Source organism: Theobroma cacao, chromosome 1 (genome assembly GCF_053813885.1).
Source record: "Theobroma cacao isolate CCN51 chromosome 1, ASM5381388v1, whole genome shotgun sequence".
NCBI classification, from domain to species: Eukaryota; Viridiplantae; Streptophyta; class Magnoliopsida; order Malvales; family Malvaceae; genus Theobroma; species Theobroma cacao.
The window spans coordinates 31,900,415-31,924,780 of NC_142639.1; the positions used below are offsets into that span (position 1 = coordinate 31,900,415).

The 24,366-nt window shown below is 35.3% G+C and overlaps 1 pseudogene across 1 annotated transcript; it reads right to left on the reverse strand.

Annotated features, from left to right (window-relative positions):
- Nucleotides 1–1,181: 1,181 nt before the first annotated feature.
- LOC18613084 (uncharacterized) lies at nucleotides 1,182–24,043 on the reverse strand (annotated as a pseudogene). Its single transcript, XR_016025750.1, has 3 exons — nucleotides 23,117–24,043; nucleotides 2,081–4,466; nucleotides 1,182–1,927 (listed from the first exon to the last, which is right to left on the reverse strand). The product of XR_016025750.1 is annotated as an uncharacterized LOC18613084 (transcript).
- Nucleotides 24,044–24,366: the final 323 nt, after the last annotated feature.

A 24,366-nucleotide genomic window follows, 5' to 3' on the forward strand; every position in this document is an offset into this window, starting at 1 on the left:
GGAACTTCTGCTGCCTTTATGTTTCGTCCTTCGTATCAGCAACCTGCCGATTATACCACCGCTCTCCAGGGACTAACGGCTCGTAGCAGTTCAGCCGCTTCTCAAGGAAATGTGCCGCTCATTGGGTTCAGGCTCAACCAAGTCTTCGTCCAGCCCTTCTCGAACCAGATCCATGCCTTGGGCTCAATGGAAAGGGACGTCATTTTTTGGAAATTTTTTCAAGTTTTGATTCGGGAAAGATAGTACCAATTGTGGCGATTGTTAACAACTTTGGAAGTAGGAAAACTGATTTTGTCTGATTCAGTTACAATGCTGAGATGGATGAAAGTTGACAACAAATCGGTGGTTTTTGATCAAAATTTTGGTGAGATTGGTGACAAGAATGCTCACCAAAATTTTGCTCCCTTCCAGTGACCGAAAACAGGAGAAGAATCAATAAATTTGATTGGTGAATTATGTAGGGAAAACCTAAACAAAGTAGACAAGTAACAATATGCTAAACAGCATACCACCACAATCTAAATGAGTAGCTTATTTTTATTTTTTACAAGATAGTATTCGCCTAGTTGACATTTTTTGGTTCTCAACGAATTTCAGATGTGCTGCCAAGTAATACCAGCTCCTTCATAAGCACAATTGATTCCCCATTTTTTTTAAAAAAAAAAAAAAAAAACTCTACTTTTATATATGAAAAATAACGAGGCACAAGCTTGATAATCAAAATTCCTTTCTGGGTTTTTTTTCCTGGTCAAGGTTTTTGGGGAGGGATGAAATGATTTTTCTTTCAAAGAGAATATGTCTAATTGAAAATGGTATAAGGCATATTTGTGTCATAAAATGTCTATTTAACGTCCAATAGGTTATGTGGTAATTGGGTCTCATTTGTTTTTTAATTAAGACAAAAGATATCGTTTAGAAATTAAAAAAAAAAAACAAATAAAGTAATTTGGAGTTATTGGATTTTACCATAGGCATGTATGCGGTACAACTTGTTCAAAAGTCAAAACCATGGTTTATAGTCAAAACTAGCTCAATGGTTCAAATGAATTTAAATTAATATAATGTATAGAAAAATCATATTTGTCAATTTTGATCATTGTTTTATAATTATTAATTGAAAATTGTAGGAATTTTATTTAGCAAAACGTACTAAATTTCTCCTTGAAAAATAATATAAATAATAAATAACAATGACCCTTCACTCTCCATTAACCACTTCTGAAAATGACTAGGCTCCAAAGTTTCCACACCAGAAAATTACGCTCAACATTTTGAACTCAATTGGACCAGTAAAGTTAGTATTTTACCGCCAAACAAGGGTTTGAAACAGAGTAATGTACTGGTGCCAAGCCTGTGAGGCCACCGTAGGATACCCCTGGCTGCCGATTTCTAGTGGAACCTCCATAATTCAACTTACTAAGTAGGAAAAGCACTTACCGAAAAAACAGAAGTTTTGTCTTCTTTAAGTGACAGAAATGTATTGCAGGATTAACTCCATAGTGAACTGGGATTTGGGTGGCCAATCTTTCTCCCTCCGCAAACTGTAGCTTGCTCATTACTTCTGATATCCATTTAGCTTGCTAACGGTTAATCTTTCCAAGTGGCTCACCCACGGAAGCCTGTGTTCTTGCTGATAGTTCTTCTGCCACAAAACGCATGGTGGGTCTTGACTCTGCCCTGATATTTGTGCATGCTAAGCCCATAGTCACTGCAAACACAACTTCCTCTGCTATTTGGCCTGTGGGAGGAGGCAGTCGTTGGTCTAGCAAATCCTTCAACAACACTTCTGTATTTTCTGCTGACAGAGTTGATGATGATTGGGGATTCAAGAGTTCCCCTAGATGCCTTCCCATCATAAACTCCAATGTCGCTACTCCAAAGCTGTAAGCATCACATTTATCTGTGAGCCGAACTGTGAGTGCAAGCTCTAAACATTTGAGAAACAATGTTAGCATTCATATAAAAACCAAGCAAACATAAGAGACAAACCCTTTATGATAGAAGTTGTTGCTAAATGTTGATATATCAATACTAAGTGAGGATAAGAGATCAAAATGCAGAAATCAAATTGGTAGCTAACCTGGAGCCATGTAGCAAAAATATCCTGCAACTGATGTCCAATTGGATGAATTAGGATCCAACAATCTTGCAATGCCAAAATCTGAGAGTTTTGGTTCAAATCCTGTTTCCAGCAAAACGTTACTCGAAGATATGTCTCGGTGAATAATAGGTGGAGAGCAGTCATGGTGCAAGTAGGCAATTGCATGAGCCATTCCTTGCACAAGTTTCACTCGTGTTTCACCCTTGTAGCCCAGCCTAGCTCCACTTCCCCTTCTGCTCCATGCAGTACACTTTTCAAACTTCCTCTCTCCATATACTCATAAACTAGGTATATAAGCCCCCTATGAGAGCAGAACCCGTATAACTTGATGATATTTCTGTGCCTAACTTCTGTCAATAGGCGAATCTCATTCTCAAAACTCTGGCGATTGGTAACTAGAATACCACTGGAGTCTGATATATTGAGTTTTTTAACCGCAACTATTTGACCTGTGGGCAACAATGCTTCGTAAACACTTCTAAATCCTCCTTTCCCAATGCAATACTTTTCATTGAAATCCTCAGTCGATTTTACAATGTCGCTAAATTTAAAATTTTTTCCTCTAAACCATATCGACTCAGAACCTTCAAACTCACTACCTTCAGCTTCCCCACCCGGTTGATTTCTTAGGCGATGACGTGCAAAAACTGCAGCAGCAATTAATGCTAATACGCCAAAGACCGAAAGAACTACAACAACCACCTTCACAGTACGCATTCTGAACCTTTTGCTGGTTGAAATTGAATTACAAGGAGGTAATCCGTCGACATAAACACACAAACCTGAGTTTCCAGCAAAGGCTTCGCTGGGCGCCTTTTGGAATGGACCATCAGTTGGAATTGGACCTGTCAACTCATTGTAGGAGAAATCAAATGAATGAAGACTAATCATACCGGGTAATGTTGTTGGGATTTCACCAGAGAGATCGTTACCTGAAACATTAAGATTCTCCAGCGAAACAAGTTTTCCCAACTCTGGAGAGATCTTCCCTGAGAATGAATTGCTGCTAAGGTCCAATGAATACTGCAGGAAAATCAAGCTCCCTAGCCCACGTGCAATGGCACCAGATAAATTGCTGTGGCTCAAGCTCAGGCTCAATAACTTGTCACAGTACTTGAGCTCTTCTGGTGCTATTCCTGTCAAGCTGTTCTTTGACAAATCTAAATATTGAAGATCTACCAAATTACCTATACTCTGAGGGATTTGTCCTGACAGATGATTTTGACTCAGATTGATGTTAAACAACATTTTTAAATTTCCAAGCTCAGTAGAAATATTCCCAACCAACTCGTTTGAGCTTAGAGTTAGCACCCGCAACAGAGTCAAATTCCCAAGCTCAGCTGGTATTTCACGAGAAATTCGTTTCCTATCCATCTGTAGATTGGTAAGGCTTTTGCATTCTCCCCATTCTGGAGAGATTTCACTGATGAATTGATTGTCACTAAGAGTAATATATTCAAGATTTGGATGAACTCCAAATGCATTTGTAATGTTACCGGAAAATCGGTTCCCATCAAGACGAACTCTATTTAGTCCACTACAAGATCTCAAACAAGCTGGCAATGGCCCTGAGAAGTTTTTGCCATTAACGCTAAAGTATTCAAGAGCAAAGCCACTGCATAATTCAGGAGGCAATTCCCCAGAGAAGCTGTTGTTGGAAAAGCTAACATAAGCCAACCGCGGAATATATCTCCCAAAATCCCGAGGAATTCTTCCTGAGAAATTGTTAGTATGCAATGAAAAGCCCTGTAAATTAGTGAGGCGAGAGATGGTCTCTGGCAACTCCCCTTATAGTTAAGGTTTGAGTCAAGGTTAAAAGAGGACAGCGATGTCATATTACCGATCTCTGGTGGAATAGTACCGTTGAGATTATTTGCGAAAAGCTGCAAGAGTTCTGGGTTCTTAAGATTCCATATTGTCGGCGGAATTGAACCAGAAAGCTGGTTTGTTGAAAGGCTTAACATTATTAGATTTTCCAAGTTCCCTATCTCGGTGGGAATCAACCCTGATAGCTTGTTGTTAAGCAAGAACAGATAGTTGAGCTTTGTCAATAAGCCAAGTTCTGGTGGAATCTTTCCTGTGAAAGAGTTGTATTGGAGTTGCAGTGAGATCAAGTTGGTCCAATTAGTGATGAGAGATGGCAGGATCTGACCGGAAAGAGAATTATTTGACAAACCCAGCTCGGATATTTTGGTGAGTTTGGACAACGACATAGATAATTCCCCAGTAAGTTGATTATCGGCTAAGACTAGAAAGGAGAGGTTAGAACAAGAACCAAGCTCAGACGGAATTGTAGAGTTCCAGCCATTTGAGTGAAAATCAAGTATATGGAGCTTTGATAGTCGTCCTAAAGAAGATGGAATTGCTAGGAACGGCGTGATTAGAGTATCAACGTAATAAAAAAATTTAAAATAAAATAAAAAATTTATGTCTCTTATTTTTTGATCACTTTATCTGTTTAATGCAAAGTTACGCATCACATAAAATTAAAAAAGAAAGTTTTACATTTCCAAATGATATTGTAATCAAATGGATTCTTTTTGGTAATAAAACGTGAACACTTTTTGTGTGAAAGAATTTCAATCACTCAATCGTTTGGCCTCTAATGATGCACACACGATTACAACGGATCTTTCTCAAGAAAAGAGCTTTATGCCACGGGCTTGTGTTAATAAGTGGACAACGATTTGTCCTCTTTTCTTTTTTGATTTTCAGTAAAGAATCAAAAGAGAAGTTTTCAAAAAAAAATAAACTTCTCAAGAGTGGCAGCACTCAAGAGAAAATCTTTTTTTTTTGTTTCCTTCTCCTTAAAAAAAAAGTGACTATAATGTGATATTTATATCTAGATTTAACTTATTAAAATTTACAAAATAAGTCCTTAATATTATAACAATTATAATGTTTAACCAATACCTAATTAAACTCTTTTAATTAGGTCTTTAGTAGTTAAAACTTAAAATTTGATTTAAGTCTAACTTAAATCATCATACTCTCAATTTAATATAAATTGCAACCTTTGTGTGTGACCCATTAAGTTCTTAACATGTTGGCAATGAAATTGAATTATAATATTATTAATTAATTAATTTAAATGAATCATATTCAATTTTAAATTAACTAATTCAATTCCATAGACCATGATTGGCATCTAGCAATGCATCATGGCCACCCAATTGTTAAGAGAGTCAAAGGATTCTTTGACAACCTTTCAGTGTACAGTTTTTCAATGTAATTCATTCCCTCATCATATATCCCGAAGATGATAAGAGTTTGGTGCAGTACCTACTCTTATTGATCTCTATATTTGTTCTTACAGTTAGATCATTAGCTTTATGGAGACTTATGAAACTCATTTTATAATCTCCTAATTACCTTGGCCAAGGATTTGATTAAGCTAATATCAACCAAGAACTAATAAGATATTTCCCCTTGAATCACTTGGGGTGATAATTCCTATCTTGACCACTCATTTGCCTTCACATGCTTCATGCTGTACCCAAAAGCATCCTGTTTTGGCATATTTGGTTAGGCACCCATAAGGATGAAATCAAAGCATAGCACTCCACACATAAGACAACCTAGTGTCTCAAGTCTAGGGAGTACTTACACAACTGACACATGAGAAGTATTGCATAGACACTTGAGTGAAATACCAAATGCACTTCTCATGGCAAGTCATGTTCAGTGAACTCGCTCTCCCATGGCAAGCACCCACATGCTAGTTCCAAGTATCTCTATACTTCAACCTATGAAAACGATTGCTTACTTCACAAGTAAGGAACATAACATGTGCTAATCTTTGAGCATTATTGATGCCCTATTTCAATAATACAATGATCAGGAACTTTTAGGAACAATGCTGTAATGCATAAAGATCTCATAATTGTATCCCAATACAATTCCAAGGCATATATAGTTCCATGGGCTTTATCTACATAAGTACAAAAAGTAATTAAGTCACAAACTTATGGATAAAGAGCTACCTCAATGTTATTAAGAAAAACAAAATGTCATACATGAATATCTCAAAATTGCAATTCCCATACAACCACATATTAGCTTGTAGGGCTTATACTAACAATCTCCCACTAGCACTAAAGCCAATCGCCTATGTATCTAATACCAATGTTCTCAACATGACAATTATGCTTTTGCTGGGATAGTGTTTTAGTGAGAGGATTAGCAATATTATCCTCAGTGGGTATAGGCTCTATGCAAATGTCTCATCTTCCAATGATCTCCCTGATCACATGGTAACGCCGCAATACATGTTTGGATTTCTGATGAGACGTTGGTTCCTTTGCTTGTACAATGGCTCCATTGTTATCACAATACAAAGGTATTGGATCAACAATGCTGGGAACCACATCTAGTTCGGTAATGAACTTTTTAATCCAAACTACCTCTTTCGCTGCCTCAGAAGTAGATATGTATTCGGCCTTGGTTGTAGAATTTGCAATCGTCTCTTGTTTGGAACTCTTCCAACTCACTGCACCTCCATTGAGTATAAACACATATCCACTTTGTGACTTGCTATTCTCTTTGTCAGTTTGAAAGTTTGCATCCGTATAACCCCTAACTTGGAGTTCACCTCATCCATAAACCAGAAATACATCCTTAGTTCTTCGTAAGTACTTCAAGAAGTTTTTCACAGTTTTCCAGTGACTTTCACCAAGATTAGCTTGGTATCTACTCATGACACTTAGAGCATAAGATACATCTAGTCTAGTGCAAAACATCGCATACATGATAGATCCTATTGTTGAAGTATATGAGATTTTATCCATGCGATTTCTCTCTTCTTGATCCTTTGGACACATGTCCTTGCAGAGATAGATGCCTTGTGATATAGGCAAGTGTCCCTTCTTAGACTCCATCATGCTAAACCTCTTTAGCACCTTGTCTATATATGTAGATTGGGAAAGACCTAGCAACTTTTTAGATCTATCTCTATAGATGTTTATTCCTAGAATGTAAGTTGCTTTTCCCAAATCCTTCATGGAGAATTATTTGGACAGTCAAATCTTTGTAGATTGCAGCAATGGTATATCATTTCCTATGAGCAATATGTCATCAACATATAACACTAGGAAAATTATGGCACTCCCACTAACCTTTTTATAGACATATGGTTCATCTTCATTTTGGATGAAGTCAAACCCTTTTACAGCTTCATCAAAATGGATGTTCCAACTCCGAGAAGCTTGCTTAAGTCCATAAATGGACTTTTGAAGCTTGCACACCTTATTAGCATTAGCATTGGATATAAAACCTTCAGGTTGTGTCATGTACACTTCCACTCGTAAGTTTCCATTAAGGAATGTAGTTTTTACATCCATTTGTCATATTTCATAATCATGGTATGCAACAATTGCAAGCAAAATCCTAATGGATTTAAGCATAGCAACTGGTGAAAAGGTTTCTTCAAAGTCAATACATTGTCTTTGTTTGTAACCTTTTACTACTAGTCTAGCTTTAAAGGTTTGCACCTTACCATCTACATCGATCTTTCTCTTAAAGACCCACTTGCACCCAATGGGTTTTATCCCTTCAGGTGGATCCACCAAAGTCCATACTTGATTGGTATCCATGGCATCCATTTCAGATTTCATGGCTTCTAGCCATTTCTCAGAATCGATGTCCAACATCGCCTCCTCATAGGTTGTAGGCTCATCATTTATGGGCAATGCGTCCTTATCCAAGAGAAATCCATATCTCTTTAGAGCTTGACGTATTCTACTAGACTTTTTGAGTGGTTGTGCCTCTTGAGATTGTGGTTATACATCAGATGTCACAATTTCAAGCTCAAGTTCTAATGAAATGTCAATTTGTGGGTCTCGAACTTCTTTAAGTACAACTTTACTCCCACTAGCCTTTTCATTTAAGAACTCTTTCTCAAGAAAAGTGGCATGCCTTGAGACAAACACCTTTTGTTGATCCCGATAATATGTGTTAGAGGGGGGTGAATAGCACAATTTGGCTCTTAACAATATTGGAAACTAATTTCCAAAACTTAAGAAAATAAAAACAGAGTATAAGATGCACAACAATTTAGAGTGGTTCGGTCCAAGACCTACATCCACTACCTTAATTATCCAACCAAGGATTTTTTCACAAATTCACTAAACACCTATGAAATTCACAAGCTTTCACTAAGCTTTACAATGGCTTTTACCAGGCTCAGTCAAAATCTTTTACACTAGTTTTTCACGGGCTTAACTAAAACCCAAAGTGGTTTTCCAAGGTTCAACCACAACCTTCAACAATCAAGCTATCCCAAGCTTGAACAATCCCTTAGAGTGACTTCCTCACTCTAAAAATACAAGAAAAGTAGTAAAAGAAAGTACCTATGATCACTGGTTGATCTGATTGGTACAAGATTAAGTGCAAAATACAAATGCAAAGAGCAGACGTTTAAGTGCAGACAAGTGCAGTGAAGATTTTCTGTTTTTTCAACTCTCTATATCTCAAATCTCATTCAAGGCTTCTAAAAAACTTGTTTCTAATTGTTGGAAGACCTTTTTATTCTTGAAGATGCAACTCTGATGGTAGTTTGACAGTTTATGGCCGTTGGAAACAGTTAAGGATGAGTTATAGCCATTAATATGTCTTGTAGTGCTCTGGTTCAAATTGCAGACAAAGAGCTCTTAGTCAACTGACTTGGTTGATCAAGTTGATTCTGTTTCTGGTTTGCAAATCTTGACAGAGAGCACTTAGTCGACTAATTTGATCGACTAAGTTGGTTTTGTTTCTCATCTCCAATTTTGAATCTTAGTCAACCAACGTTCTTCCTTGTTACACCAATAAGCTTCCTCCTTGTTAGACACTTGCTTCTTGTTATTTTTTCCCTCTTTTTCTTTTGATATACTCTTTGAAGAGTTAAATTAATTAATTTCATATATTAATTTCTTGCACACTCAAGTAAAGGTATTAGATACAAATAAATGAGAATGTTTTATTATCATCAAAAACTAATGGAGCCAACAATCTCCCCCTTTTTGATGATGGCAAAACATTCCTTTATTAATAGCATAGTGTCTTTTTAACTCTTTTTAGTTTTTTACAAAAAATGAGATTGCTCCCCCTAAGTATGTGCATATTTTGCTAACTTTATTTCATCAAATTTTTTTTTTGTCATATAGAAAATGACATTGTACATATGTGCAGCAATATGGAGTGATTTGCAACAAGTAAGTATTAGCAAATCATCATTAAACTTTCAGTAGTAAGTGTTGACAGATTTCATAAATATTCCAACAGCTATCAACAGTTTATTGATTTCAGATTTTGTCTACATCATTCATGTTTCAATTGATATACTATACACCCCATCTATATCTATTTACAAACAGAAATTATTCATAATGCCATAACAAAAATCATTTATCAGCATCAATATCAACATAGCATCAACAGATTTTGTTCATGACAGTAAAAATACCAAGATAATAAAATATCAGCAGACTTCAATTTGTAGCAGTTAAACAACATAGACATTTCATCATTCACTTTTCAGACACAACTATATAAACAACAGAATTAAACTTAAGTGTTCAAGTGCCACCATGGCATAAAGAGCAGTTAATAAAAAAGTATTTCGAAATTGCCCTTGGACAATTTTGATTCCTATTTCCTATTTTTTTTAAGTTCTTGCTCCTGATTCTGCTTTCTTTTCTTTCCTAGGTTCTTGGTTCCTCCACCCTAACATTTTTTTTCTCAAAATTTATTTTTTGGTTCCTGCACCTATTCTACTCCTCTTTTTGTCAGCATCAAAGGAAGGGGCTTCTATTCAGCTGATGTGCCAGAGGGTGAGGATTCAGTGTCATAGAAAGGGTTTAGAGGAAAAGGAAAGGGCTATCGGAGAGGTGATGACTATCTAAGGGAAGGTTCTGGTGAGGACTTGTTTGAGATAGGGATTGGACTCTGAGGAGAAGACGCTAAAACTGGTATGGATTTATCTGCCAACCTGGAAGACTTTCTTCTCTTGAGAAAAGCTGTTTTAGTGGCCATAGTCTTCTTTCCCTTGGTTGGTGGTTTTGCCTTAGTTGATAGTGCTAGAGTGGCTTTTTCTTTCCGGGATTTTGTCTTTACTTTGAGAGCTGATGCCAGTTTCTTTCCTTTTCCTGCATCTTTACCATCTTTTTGAGTTTTTGTCCTGGAGGTGTCTTTTTCAGCTTGTGCCTCCTTAACCATTTGGTGGAAGACATTCATAATGGAAACTTCCTCTGAATTTTGAGGAGAGGCCTGATGTTTCTTTGTTTCTGAACCAACCATTTCAGTCCCTTGTTCCGATTAATTTTTGCTTTGAAGTTCAGGAAAGGGTGTCTTGGCTGGCTAATCATCCCCTTGGTGAGAGTCTTCAGTCTGCAGAATAGGATTGGTAGATTTGTAGGGGAACCTTCAGCTTGAATGCCATAATTTCCAACATGAGGAGCAGATTTTTCTGTTGACTTAGCTAAACCTTCAGCACCTTGCTGTGTTGGTGCAGCGCTAGATGTTGCATAGTTGTCTGCAACCACAGGTTCAGTTGGCATGTTTCCTTTCTCCTTTAGCTTGTTTTCCAACTCAGTGATTTTGTCTTCAATTTTCTGTAGCTTTACTCCTTGGTTAGTCAACTTTCCATCAATCCTCATGAACAAGTTGAAAATTACTTCATTTGAGAATCTAGAAGAGGCTCCTTCAAGTTGAGTAGGTAGGCTATGTTCTTTTCTTGGATCAATCTTGGAGGTTTTAATGAACCTTTCCCCATCGAGTATATACCCCATTTTAACCAAACTCACATAATAAATAGCTCGATCTCTAGTTTTTACCAAGTCCATATCATACCTTTTTGCCCATATTCCTTTTTTCTGCACAAGGGATGTAATTACATTTCCATACAACAAATTAACCTTATCAAGTCTACAGGCACTTCTCATCTTTTCAATCATATATCTTCCCAAATTCAAAGACACTCCATTAAAGGCATGCCACATCAGCCAGAAGTCTTGAAAGCTAATGTAGCTAAGGCTTCCACTTCTACCTTGAATGTTGGTTGCTATAAAATAATGTAAAATCCTAATCTAAGGACTGATTATCAGACCAGAATTGCTCTTTGAGGAATACTTTTCCTTCCTCCCAGTGATGTCTCCCACAATGAGGATGGATCATATTTTTCAGGCAGCTCAAATTCACCTTTTTTACATTCTATTTTTAGCAGGTTTCCTAAATCTTCAGCAGTCACAATAAATTCTTTTCCATTCAAATATACATTCAAATCATCTTCATCATAATCATCAGAGTCTATTAATTCCTTTCTTTTCAAAGCAATGCCAGAATAGAATTCTTTAACCAGACTTGGACTATAAGACCTATTCTTAAAGGTGTTGTAACCTTTTAGTTTCAGTTCATCAAAGTACTCAGATAAGCTAGTTTGGATTTCTACATTTTCCTCAAAACTCTTCCAATCAATAACTTTGCCATAGGAGATTGGTGCATTCTCGATATTTTTGAACCAATATTCATGCAACTTATTCCTAAACTTTGAAGAAGAAGAACTGGTACCTTTGTGAAGTGAGGGTTCTATTTCTTTCTTTTTGTCAATTTTTTACTTTTTTTTTTTTAGTTTTTTGGATGTTTCTTTCACTGAAGCAGGCATGATTTTCTGTTTCTTCTTCAAACTTTTTGTTCATGTTCCTCCCTACATTGGCCTTTTCCCTTTCTTCTTTTCTGATATCTCTTTACTCTGAGATGTTCTGGCCATTTTGGTTCTAGAAATTTCTGAGGGTTTGAGTCGATTTCATAGGTAAACAGGAAGGTTTAGATTTTTGTTTTTAAAGTAATGGGTTTCAGGGGAGATAAGAGGAAAGGTTGTCAGCAATTATTTCTTAGAAAAACTATTCACCTTCCCTTAAGTGCTGCCCTACTTTCATTCTTTATAATTTCAAAATTCCCTCTAAAATTTTGGTTATTTACCTTTGGCAGTATTTCTTCTTTCTCTTTGCACCCGATAATATTTTTACCTCATTTTATTCCTCATTCTCTAAACTGACTCAATCTTATTATTTAATGCTGTCAGACCACTCTTAGTTGACTAAGATTTCCTTAGTCGACTGAATGCACTCTATTTTTTATGTGAGAGCCAAAGGTTTTCCTATAATTCGTTCATACTAATCATCCCTAAATTTCTTCTAATCTCAAAAAATCTATCTTCATTTAGAGGTTTGGTAAAAATGTCTGCTAATTGATGTAAAGTGTTCACAAATTTTATTTTAATATCATTTTTCACAACATGGTCTCTAATAAAATGGTGTTTTATTTCAATGTGCTTTGTTCTAAAGTGCTGCACAGGGTTTTTTGATATATTGATTGCACTTGTGTTATCATAGTATATTGGTACATTATGCATAGTTATTCCATAGTCTTTTAATTGTTGTTTGATCCAAAAAATTTGTGCGCAACAGCTACCTAGTGATACATACTTTGCTTCAGCTGTTAACAAAGCTACTGAGTTTTGCTTTTTGCTAGACCAAGACACAAGCATCTTTCCTAAAAATTGGCATGTTCCACTAGTACTTTTTCTATCAGTTCTGTTGCCAGCAAAGTCAGCATTTTAATATCCAACTAAGCTAAAAGTTGAGTGTCTAGAGTACCATATTCCTAGTTCTTGAGTGTCTATGAGGTATCTAAAAATTCTCTTAACAGCTGTTAGGTGTGATTCTTTAGGCTGTGACTGAAATCTAATGCACAGGCACACACTAAACTGAATATTTGGTCTACTTGCTGTTAAATAGAGAAGAGAGTCGATCATACCTCTATAGAGCTTTTGATTTACATCCTTACCTTTTTCATCTAGGTCAAGTTTGGTGGATGGACTCATTGGTGTGGAAATTGATTTCAGCTTCAGCATATCAAATTTCTTGAGCATATCATAAGTGTATCTTTCTTGGTTGATGAAGATTCCTTCCTCACTTTGTTTAATTTGAAGACCAAAAAAGTACTTCAACTCTCCCATCATGCTCATTTCAAATTCACCTTGCATTTCCTTTGCAAAGTTCTTGCATAAAACTTCATTAGTTTCACTAAACACAATATCATCCACATATATTTGCACAATAATTAAATCATTTAGATATCTTTTTATGAACAATGTAGTATCGATGCTGCCTCTATCATACCCTTTTTCAACTAGATATTTTGAAAGCCTCTCATAACAAGCTTTAGGAGCTTGTTTTAATCCATATAAGGCTTTATGAAGTTTGAAAACATGATCAGATTTTTCAAAGTCTTCAAAACTAGGTGGTTATTCTACATATACTTCCTCTTGAATTAATCCATTTAAGAAGGCACTTTTTACATCCATTTGGAACAGTTTAAAATTCATGAAACATACAAAAGCTAGCAACAACCTTATGGCTTCAATCCTAGCAACGGGAGCAAAGGTTTCATCATAATTTATTCCTTCCTCTTGGTTGTATCTTTTTACTACCAGTCTAGCTTTATTTCCAACTACATTTCCTTACTCATCTACCTCATTTCTAAATACCCATTTTGTACCAACAATAGGGTGATTTGAAGGTCTAGGTACCAATGACCATACACAATTTCTTGTGAATTGATCAAGTTCTTCTTGCATGGCCATTATCCAACCTTCAATGGTTTTAGCTTCTTCAAAGTTTTAGGTTCAATTTAAGATATTAAAGCTAAAAACTCACAAGTTTCTCTTGTTGCTTTTCTAGTTCTAACTCCTTGTGAAATGTCACTTATTATTTGGTCTTGTGGGTGGTCTCTTACAATTCTCCAACTCTTTGAAAGATCATCATGCTGATTTTCTGCTCTTTGCAGATTTTCTAAAGGTGGAGTTTCATTTTCTCTTCTAGGTGAGCTTTCTTCATTATTTTTGTTGTTCTCTAAGCTCATTTCCTCCATTTGTTTTTCTAGGATTTCTACATCAACATCATCATCATGAACTTCTTTTTGTAAAGCATTTGACTCATCAAAAAGTACATGAATTGATTCTTCAACGATTAAGGTCCTTTTGTTAAAAATCCTATAGACCTTTGAGTTTAATGCATATCTTAAAAATATTGCTTCATCACTCTTTGCATCAAACTTCCCTAGGGGCTGTTTTCCATTATTCAATACAAAGCATTTACAGCCAAAACTCCTAAGGTGAGAAATATTTGGCTTCCTACCTTTATAAAGTTCATATGGAGTTTTTGAAATCAAGGGTCTTATTGATACTCTATTAAGAATATAAGCTGTTGTATTTACTACCTCAGCCCAAAGATATTTAGGTAGGTTGTTCTCACATAGCATGGTCCTAGCCATTTCTTTTAAGATTTGATTTTTCCTCTCTACAACTTCATTTTGCTGGGGTGTTCTAGGTGCAGAAAAATTGTAATCCAAGCTCTTTTCATTGTAGAACTTTTCAAACTCATCATTTTTAAATTCTCCTCCATGATCACTCCTTATGCTAACTATGGCTAATCCTTTTTTATTTTTCACTTTTTTACAATGACTTAAGAATGCTTGTAGAGCATCATTCTTATAAGCAAGAAAATACACCCAAGTATATCTAGAATAGTCATTAACTATTACAAAGCTATAAGATTTTCCTCCTAAGCTAGTTGTGCTTATTGGACCAAATAAATCAATGTGTAACAATTCAAGAGGTCTAGATGTTGACACTATCTTCTTAGTCTTAAAGGATGTCCTACTTGTTTTCCTAGTTGGCAAGCATCACATATCCTATCATTCTCAAATTTTAACTCCAGCAGTCCAGCAACAAGATTTTTCTTAATTAATTTTGACATAGTATGCAAACTTACATGTCCTAATCTTCTATGCCATAACCAGCTATCATTTTTAGCATTTGCAACAAAGCATACTTCACTATTTACTTCAAGATCTTCAAGAAAAATTACATACATATTCTTCAATCTATTTCCTATAAATGATATTTTATTTGTACTCATATCTATCACTTCACACTTAGTTGAATCAAAACATACTTTAAATCCTTTATCACATAATTGACTAATACTTAGTAAATTGTTCTTTAATCCTTTAACCAACAACACATGATTGATTTGTGTTTGGGAATTCTTACCAACGGTACCTATACCATGGATTCTACCTTTTGAATCATCTTCAAAGGATACGGTTCCCCCCTTTTTCTTATCCAACTGAGCAAGCAGCATTTCATGTCCTGTCTTGTGCCATGAACAGCCACTGTCTAAGTACTAAGGTTGTTTCTTCTTAAGTTGAGCTCTTGAACATGTCTCCTTTAAGTCCAGCTCAACTTACAAAATAGAATTTCAGTTTTTCTTTATAGGTACCCATACTTTGATGGGTCCTTAAGTATTAGTTGCAACAAAGGATCTCTTAGGAATCCAGATTTTCTTAACTTTCTGCATTTTTCTTTTCTTAAAACAATCATATGATAAATAACCATATTTACCACAATTATAACATCTAGGTAATGCTTTAGCTGAATTTTTGTTATGGTAGACATCTCTTTTTGAATATTCATTTTTTAAACATTAAAGAGTTGTGTTTTCATCAAGAATTATTTGCAAAGCTTCAGACTTGTTTTCCAACTCTTGTTTTAAAACCTTAAAGTCTATTTTTAAGTGTTCTAACTCAACTTGCAAAATATTTCTTTGCTCAAAACAGAAGTAAACTCTTGTTTGATTTGATCCAAATCATTTTCAAGTAATGCAGCCTTTTTCTTTAATGATTTGTATTTTGAAAAAAGCTTTTCAAATTCATCGTAAAGACATTCATACTCATCTTGCAAGTCATCAAAATAATTATTGCAGGGGGATGAGGATACCTCTATTTCATCATCTTGTGCCATCAAACAAATATTGGCTATTTCCTTAGATTTTTCATCTTCAGCTTTAGAGCTTAAAGTGTCACTATCTGACCATGCAGCAGCCACCATTGCTTTCTTGGATTTCTTATTTTTCTTGGGAGTTTCATCTTTTGGCAATGGGCTTTCAGACTTAAAGTGACCAGGTTTCTTGTACTAGTAGCCGATGAGCTCTTCCTTTTTATTAGAGTCAATTTTGTTTTTGTTTTTCCATGAGGCACCTTGGTCTTTCTTGAAACCTCTTCTAGCTAGCCTTCAATTTTTTCTACTCATTAGCTTTCTAAATTTTCTTGCAACCAGAGCTAATTCTTCATCATCATCACAGGAAAGTTCTTCCAACTCTTCTTTAAGGATGGTAGCTTTAAATGCAATACTCTTTTTCTTTTCCTTTGCTTCCTTTCGGTGTTCTTCTTTTTCTTCCTTAAGCACCAGCTCATAAGTAAGAAGAGAACCACAAATCTCATCAAGTGTGATGATGTTCAAATCTTTAGCCTCTCTAATGGCAATCACTTTAGGCTTTCAGTTTTTTGGTAGACTCCTAAGCAGTTTTTTTACTAATTCATGTTCAGGAATAGGCTTGCCTAGTTGACTCAATTTATTTGTGATGTTTGTAAATCTATCAAACATGCTGGTGATGTCTTCACCAAGCTCCATTTTGAACATTTCATAATTATGTGTTAATAGAGCAATTTTTGACTCCTTTACCTGAGAAGTCCCTTCATGAATTATTCTAAGTTTTTTCCACATTTGCTTAGCTATTGTACATCTTGAGACTTTGTTAAATACAGTGGGGGTTAATGCACAATGCAATGTGTTGATGGCCTTAAAGTTTATTTGAACTTTCTTAGTTTCAGCCTCAGTCCATTCAGACCTTGGCTTGGGCATCAACACATTTGTCACTACTTTCACGGTTGAGGGCATAAAGGGTCCATCAGTTATGACGTCCCACATTTCATAGTCTATAGCTTTAATGTAAATTGACATTATAGTGCTCCAATAAGGGTAATTAGAGCCATCAAACAAAGGTGGTCCGTTTATTGATTGTCCCTCAGCAACTATGAATTTTTGTTGAGCCATTTGGATCCTCTCAAAGGATGTTAAGCCTTAATAACAGGGAATTAGCTCTGATACTAATTGTTGGTCCCAATAATATATGCTAGAGGAGGGGTGAATAACACAACTTGGCTCTTAACAGTATTGAAAACTAATTTTCAGAACTTAAGAAAATAAAAACAGAGTATAAGATACACAGCAATTTAGAGTGATTTGGTCCAAGACCTACATCCACTACCTTGATTATCTAACCAAGGATTTTCCCATAAATTCACTAAACACTAGTGAAATTCACAAGCTTTCACCAAGCTTTACAATAACTTTTACCAAGCTCAGCCAAAACCTTTTACACTAGTTTTTCACGGGCTCAACTAAAACCCAAAGTGGTTTTTCAAGGCTCAACCACAACCTTCAACAATCAAGCCGTCCCAAGCTTGAACAACCCCTTAGAGTGACTTCCTCACTCTAAGAATACAAGAAGAGTAGTAAAAAAAAGTATCTATAATCACTGGTTGATCTAATTGGTACAAGATTGAGTGCAAAATATACATGCAAAGAGTAGGCATTTAAGTGCAAACAAGTGCAATGAAGATTTTTTGTTTTTTCAACTCTCTATAGTCAAATCTCATTCAAGGCTTCTAAAAAACTTGTTTCTAATTGTTGAAAGACCCTTTTATACTTGAAGATGCAACTCTAATGGCAATTTGACAGTTTATGGCCGTTGGAAATAGTTGAGGATGAGTTCTAGCCATTAATCTGTCTTGTAGTGCTCTGGTTCAAATTGTAGACAGAGAGCTCTTAGTCGACTGACTTGGTTGACTAAGTTGATTCTGTTTCTGGTTTACAGATCTTGGCAGAGAGCACTTAGTCAACTGACTTGATCGATTAAGTTAGTTTTGTTTCTCAAACTTTTCAACCCACCATTTCTCCAATTTTGAATCTTGGTCAACTAATATTATTCCTTGTTTCACCAATAAGCTTCCTCCTTGTTAGACACTTGCTTCTTGTTATTTTTATCCCTCTTTTTCTTTTGATATACTTTTTGAAGAATTAAATTAATTAATTTTATATATTAATTTCCTGCACACTCAAGTAAAGATATTAGACACAAATAAATGAGAATGTTTTATTATCATCAAAAACTAATGGAGCCAACACCTTTTGCTCAATAAGATTATAAAAATAATATCTGTGTGTTTTTTTAGGATATCCCACAAATTTACATTTGTCTGATCTCGCTTCTAGCTTATCAGACATTGTACGCTTCACATAAGTAGTACATCCCTAAATCCTAGCATAAGACAAGTTGGGCTTTTTTCCACTCCATATCTCGTATGGTGTCTTATCAACTGATTTGGTAGGAACCTAGTTCAGTATGCGAGCAACAGTTTCTAGGGCATATCCCCAGAAAGATATAGGAAAATCTACACGACTCATCATGGATCGAACCATGTCCAATAATGTTCAATTCCTTCTCTCAGACACCCCATTGTGCTGTGGAGTCCTTGGAGGAGTCCATTGTGCGAGAATTCGATTCTTTTTCAGATAATCCTGAAACTCTTGGCTAAGATATTCTCCTTCTCGATCAGATCTAAGAGTGAGAATACTCTTCCCAGTTTGTTTCTCAACCTCCGCTCTGTATTCTTTGAACTTGTCAAAGGATTCATATTTATATTTCATCAAATATACATAACCATAGCGAGAATGGTCATCTGTGAAGGTGATGAAGTAGGAGTATTCTCCTCTAGCACTAGTATTCATAGGACCACATACATCCGAATGTACAAGTCATAGTAAGACCCCAGCTCGTTCACTCTTCTTAGTGAAAGGCAACTTGGTCATCTTACCAAGGAGACAACACTCACATGTTCAGTAAGATTCATAATTAAATGGATCGATGTAACCTTGTTTGTATAACTTGGTTAAGCAAGTCTCATTGATGTGTCCAAGCCTACAGTGCCAGATGTAGGCTAGTTTTGGATCATCTTTCTTTGCTTTCTTTACCTCTATATTAAGTATGGGTCTCTTGGGATCAAGAATATAAAGACCGTTCAAATGTGTCCCTCCACCATAATGCATCTCTCCTTTCGAGAAAGAACAACAATAGCCCTTAATGCAAAATTTCATATCATCATATAATGCCAAGTATCACACAGATATGATATTTCGAGATATAGAAGGAATATAGTAAAAGTATCTTAATTCCAAGATCAACCCAGAAGGTAAAGGTATGGTAATTATCCCCACAGCCAATGCAGCAACTTTTACTCCGTTTCTTACTCTTAAGACCACTTCTCCCTTCGTTAATCTTCTACTCGTTTCCAGCACCTTCATGTCATTACATAAGTGTGACCCACATCCAATATCTAATACCCATGATGACAGATCAATAGTAGATAGATTTACTTCAATCATATACATGGCAAAGGTGAAACTTCAACAAGTTTCTCATTCTTTGACCTTGTCAAGAAGGCAAGGACATCTTCCTTAACGACATCTATTCTAAATAGATATTTGAGAACATTTCTCAACTTGATATACCAGTCCAAACATTTTGGCCCAAATTTCATGATGACATCAAGTATGCCGAGCAAAGTAATATGTATTTGCATTCTAACAACCTAGACACTTAAGAACGTTTATGAGTAATCATGTGTTATAATCAATTAAGATGAGATAGTAAATCTTAAATTGATTGCTCCCACTATTTTCTTCAAGATGATAACCCTCCATATCACCTCGAGAGATCTCTACAAAGATTCTCTTAGTGGGCTAGGATCCTTATCTATTCTAGTCATGACCTTGAGTGTGCTCAACAAACCATGATATGTGGATTAGGTAGGTAACTAAACTTACCAATTGTATCTCTATACAACTCCTAGATTAGCTATGTGACAACACATTGCCTAAACATATTATATATGTTTCGCCTAGCCATTTCCTCTAGTTTCCATAATAATCAAGTTTCCAAGCATCCGAATTTTATGAAACTAGTTGAGTAAGACCCACTAATACCTCAAACATACTCGTGTAAAAGTGTGACCTTGAGTGTGCTCAACAAGTCTCCGATTAAAAGATCAGTCAGGTTATCTTGCTATATGGTGGAAGGTAACTTAATCATGCGTGGCATGTGACTCAATATTTACCGAGGGATTTTCTTATTTTTAACTTAGTTAAGGTCTCATCTTTGCATGCATAGCATTTATTAATTGCATAAATAAATCTATCTCATGCATACTATTTTGGATGATTATGGACTTTATCTATACTAATTTCCTTGAGCCATCGAAGGAAATTAGCTTGGTCAAACCTAGGGGATAACATACAATATCTTCCTCCTTGAATCTTCATGGCGCCTTTAGGTCTTCATCTTCAAATTGTAAAATAACTCCTAAACTAATCCTAATTCTACACTTATATGTAACTAATTACATTTTAGTAAAGAAACCTCATGGTACATCCGAAGGGATTTAGGTGAGGAAAGAATTTTACAATCCCTGAAAATCAAGAGAAAGGCAAGGTGTGCAAACCCTATTTAATAAATAAATACCATGATACAATTTAACCATACATCCATAATCATATTGGGCCTAGTCCATAATCATCCACATTCATCCATCCACATGAACCTAAAATTAAAACTATGTCTTATTCTAATTGTTAATCATATGAGGCATCCAAAATTAGCGTACAACTAATTTCGAGTTCATTTTCTAATTGTTAATGGCTTGATGCAGCATGAAATCAGGAAATTTAATTCCCAAATTTTAAACATGGTAAGCTAACATATGGAACCTTTTCGTACTAAAATTTCATGGACTTGATTTAGCTAGTCAAAACCTCAAAAAAACGTAGCCTATATATCCTGTACATAGCTGCAGTTTTTGGGTTGCATATGTGGCATTATGATGGCATAAATTAAGGGATTAAATCCGTTAATTTTTGTGATCTTTCCATGCATCTTTTGAACATATTCAAACTTCAAAATTTATCCAAAAAGATAGAACAATTGCACAATTTTAGAACTCTTTGAAGATTACTTTCTCAGCAAAATCATGACCAGAAACTACTGCTGGCAGCAATGGTTTCAGCCATGATTTCATGGCCTTTCCTTCACCGTTTTTAGCTGGTAATTAATCATATTGAAACAATTTCAGTGTAGATTACTTCCAAATTTTTTCAGAATTTTTGGAGGCTTTTAGACCCCTGTTCAAAACTGAAAATCAAACCACATGCAATTCTGGACAAAATCAAATTCTATTACCAAACCGCATCTTGTTTCCCATGAATTCGAATCCTTTTCTTGCTAAACTCTTTTGTGCATCTCGTACACATATTGTTCTGCAAAATTGAGACACTTAAACAAGATTAGTTACTGAAACAAATAAGTATTAAAAATCAAAACCTGAATATGGGATAAACTACTTTAAAACATAATCAAAATTTAACACTTACTTGCTATCTTCCAAATCCTTCACATCCAATCAGAATTGAAATTAACAATAACAAGACATACCATTGCATTAAAACGAGCCAAGGGAGGCTCTGATACCAATGCTAGGAACGGCATGATTAGAGCATCAATGCAGTGAAAAAAAATTGAAATAAAATAAAAAACCATGCCTCCTATCTTTGAATCACCTTGGTTGTTTAATGCAAAGTTAAGCACCACATAAAATCAAAAAAAAAAGTTTTACCTTTCCAAATGATATCGTAACCAAATGGATTCCTTTTGGTGACAAAACGTGAACACCTTTTGTATGAAAGAATCCCAGCCACTCAATCGTTTGGCCTCTAATGATGCACACATGATTTTTTTTTTGTTCCTTCTCCTTAAAAAAAAGAGTGGCTATAATGTGATATTTATATCTAGGTTTAACTTATTGAAATTTGAAAAATAAGTCCTTAATATTATAACAATTATAATATTTAACCAATACCTAATTAAACTCTTTTAATTAGGTCCTTAGTAGTTAAAACCTAGAATTTGATTTAAGTCTAACTTAAATCATCATACTCCCAATTTAATCCAAATTGCAACCTTTGTGTGTGACCCATTAGGTTCCTAACATGTTGACAATGGAATTGAATTATAATATTATTAATTAATTAATTTAAATGAATCATATTCAATTTTAAATTAACTAATTCAATTTCATAAACCATGATGGGCATCTAGCAATGCATTATGGCCATCCAATTGTTAGGAGAGTCAAAGGATTCTTTGACAACCTTTCAGTGTACAGTTTTTCAGTGTAATTCATTCCCTCATCATATATCTCGAAGATGATAAGAGCTTGATGCAGTGCCTACTTTTATTGATCTCCATATTTGTTTTTACAGTTAGATCATTATCCTTATGGAGACTTATGAAACTCATTTCATAATCTCTTAATCTCCTTGGCCAATGATTTGATTAAGCTAATATCAACCAAGAACTAATGAGATATTTCCCTTTGAATCACTTGAGGTGATGATTCCTATCTTGACCACTCATTTGCCTTCACATGCTTCATGTTATACCCAAAAGCATCCTGTTTTGGCATCCTTGGTTAGGCACCTATAGGGATGAAATCAAAGCATAGCACTCCACACATAAGACAACCTGGTGTCTCAACTCTATGGAGTATTTACACAACTGACACATGAGAAGTATTACATAGACACTTGAGTGAAATACCAATTGCACTTCTCATGGCGGGTCATGTTCAGTGAACTCACTTTCCCATGGCAAACACCCACATGCTAGTTCCAAGTATCTCTATACTTCAACTTATTAAAACGATTGCTTACTTCACAAGTAAGGAACATAACATGTGCCAATCTTTGAGCATTATTAATGCCTTGTCTCAATAATACAATGATCAAGAACTTTTAGGAACAATGCTTTAATGCATAAAGATCTCATAATTGTATCCCAATACAATTCATTTGCAAGGCATATATAGTTCCATGGGCTTTATCTACATAAGTACAAAAAGTAATTAAATCACAAACTTATGGATAAAGAACTACCTTAATGTTATTATGAATAACAAAATGTCATATATGAATATCTCAAAATTGTAATTCCCATACAACCACAGATTGGCTTGTAGGGCTTATACTAACATGAATATTCCCTTCAAATGAATTTTCATACAATTCCAAAGTTTGAAGATCAGACATGAATCCTATACTCTCAGGAATTAGGCCCTTTTTAACTTATTGGTTCCTAGATGGAGATTTATGAGCTTGGAAAGCTTGGATATGTTTGATGATAATGGTCCTTGGAATGAATTATTTGTGAGATTGAGATACTGAAGCTGGCTCAGATTGGTAAAAACTGATTTTGGTATAGACCCATTCAAATGATTCACTGACAAGTCTAGGAAAGTGAAATTCCTGCAATCAGCTACAAAACCAGGAAAGTCCAAGCTAAGTGAATTGTTTCCTAGATTGAGGTGTCTTAAAAATGGCATGGTTGAAAATTAGGACCAATCAGGAAAGTTTAATTTGTTCCAACCAAGGTTTAAGTACCACAATTTTTGGAGATTGCTAATTTGGTTAGAGATGGTACCATTGAGATTGTTGTTGAACAAACTGAGATATTGAAGCTCCGTTAATCACCCTAGCATCAGCGGTATATTGCCTTCTAAAGAATTATTGCTCAAATCCAGGAGAATGAGCTTTGACAAGTTATTTATGGCAGAAGGTATTGGTCCACTGAGACTATTATTCTTGGGATCGAAGCGTGTGAGATTTGAAAATTGTATGAAATTGAATTGGTTGAGCATTCTAATAATGTTAGCATTGAAGAGGTTTACTTCAGAGACTGTGCCAGTGTTGTCACAAGCAATGGCAGTCCAGTTGCAGAGATTGTTGATGTTTGCTGTTGACCAAGAGTTGAGAGAAACTGGAGAGAAAAGCAAGGTGTTCTTCCATTGGATAAGGGCTTCGGCTTGTGTTCTTTGTGAAGAGGTAATCTTCAATGGAAGTAAGGAAAGGAAGAGAAGATGGAAACTAAAAATGGAAAGCTTTTGAGGAGTTGACATGCTTAGTTAGTAATTAAGTTCTATATTTGTTTCATTCCTCTTAATTAACTCTTTTTTTATAGCAAGTACTTGTTGCGATCTTTGCATATAATATATAAGTAAAATTTCATTTCATTGGTCACAGTTTTAACATATAGTTTTACCGGTAGTTATCACCAACTGATCTAAGCAAAGTTTGTCTGAATTTAAATTTGATGTGAAAGTTGATATCAAGAGAAGTAAATTAGTTCATGGTCTAGCCTTATGATTTGACTAATTCTAGTTGTGAAATTAAACAATGTTCATTACAACATAAATTATTATTTAAACAGTTGACTTTGAAC